Source organism: Marmota marmota, unplaced genomic scaffold (assembly GCF_001458135.2).
Source record: "Marmota marmota marmota unplaced genomic scaffold, marMar, whole genome shotgun sequence".
Lineage (NCBI taxonomy): Eukaryota > Metazoa > Chordata > Mammalia > Rodentia > Sciuridae > Marmota > Marmota marmota.
In genome coordinates this window covers 1,937,337-1,939,313 of record NW_026000103.1, presented here as the reverse complement: position 1 = coordinate 1,939,313, position 1,977 = coordinate 1,937,337, and positions in this window count along the sequence as shown.

Genomic DNA, 1,977 nt, shown 5'->3' with positions numbered 1-1,977 from the left:
AGTATACATTCTGCAAAGAGAATGGTCATTGGAGAAGGAAATGTTCCTAATGCTTCCAAGGGAAGCTACCTGTAGTTAGCAAGACTCTGACCCTTCCTGGCAGATAGCACAGCAAGAGGTGAAGGCACCAAGAAGCTTCTCACAAGTTCCTAAAAGTAGCCCATGAAAAGTCTTAGCAGACCTTTAGGAAGGAAAGAGTTAATTTTTGGCCAAAGTAGGAGTCACCTACTGGGTGTTGAATGCCCAGCAGGGAAGTATAATCAAAGACAAAACTACGAATATATGGGTGGAAGAAAAGTGCAGTTATGCCTGGACATTTAAAAGAGAAAGATAATGGTCCTTTAAGTGTAACTTGAAATGTCCATTTATGTCAGTCCTACCAAAAAGTAAAGCTGAGTGTTTATAGAAAAAGGAGTCTCGTGCATAACTGTCTGATAATAACTATCAAGAGACTATGCTAAAATCATAGTTTGTCCTGAGTTAATTTAAATTTGATCTAATACACATGCTTTTGGGAAAAAAATCCAGATTTTTTTTTTTAACTGGGGATTGAACCCAAGTGCACCTTACACTGATCTACATCCCCTGCTTTTTATTTTGAGACAGGATCTCGATAAATTGCACAGGCTGGCCTTGAACTTATGATCCTCCTGCCTCAGTCTCTGGAGTCACTGGGGTTACAGGTGTGTGCCACCAAACTCAGCTGTTGTATGTAATTTTATAAGATAACTTAAATGCTTTCTGGCTAAAGAGGAGGCAAAAATAAATACATGCATCAATGGCTATTGGAAAGGAACTGGTAAGGAAGACAGAAGTAGTTATTAAAATAGAGACTTGTCTTTTAAATTTTATTTTATTATAGGCAGTTTAACCCATGACCATCAACCTGACAAAAAAGTGGATTGGAGATTTCACATGAACTCTGGTACATTCACTCCTACTTCATGGTAGGCACAGGCCTTTTTAAAAAGCTCTTTGTTCAAGCTGGTTATAATTACCAGGAATGTTGATACAGAGAATGATGAAGAGCTTCACTAAAAGGAAAGCTAGCCTGAGTTTCACTGAAGCAAAAGTTGGAGCCCTGACAGGCCACTGCTCTTGTGGGGTTCATGTGGTTTTCTTGTAACTATGACTCAGAGAAGGGCTAACTAATGGGCAATTCTGAATGAGGACAATTGGGAGAGGTATGAATTGTTATCTACTGGTAAACATATGACTGGGTGGTTCATTCATTGACTTATAAATATTGAGTATCTATTATGTGCCACGATGTTGTGAGTACTGGTGAATAAGACCAGGTTCTAGCTCAGAAAGCAACTTTGAAAGGGGAGGTGGTGGTTTCACCTCTGCCCAATCCTGCCCAAGTGTTAGTGCTAAGGCTTTCCCTGCTATGCTATAATTGCCTCTCTGGGTATCAAAGTTGCCCTGGTCGGTAATCTGCAAACTAAAAAGAAAGGGTTGTTTATTCCCTTATCCTTTGGCATTGCTGTGTTTGAACCTAGAGCTGTAAGTGTACGGTGCAGTCTTCTATAACTGAGCTACATTCAAAGCCCTTTTGAAACTTTGAGACAATATCTCACTAAATTCTCTGGATTAGAACTTGCAATTCTGCATCAGCCTCGTGAGTCACTGGGATTACAGGTATGCACCACTGCACCCATCAAGACAGTTCTTTATATGGACAATGTGGTTCAAGACTCAGGACACAAGCCTGGGTGTGGTAGTGCACAACTCATCCCAGTGGCTTAAGAGGCTGAGGCAGGATGATCATGAGTTCAAAGCCAGCCTCAGTAACTTAGCAAGGCCCTAAGTAACTCAGCAATACCTTGTCTCTAAATAAAATATAAAAAAGGGCTGGAGATGTGGCTCAGTGCTTAAGCACTTCTGAATTCAATCCCAGTACCAAAAACAAAAACAAACAAACAAACAAACAAACAAATCAACTTAGGACACATACTTACCTTCTTTGGGGGATAA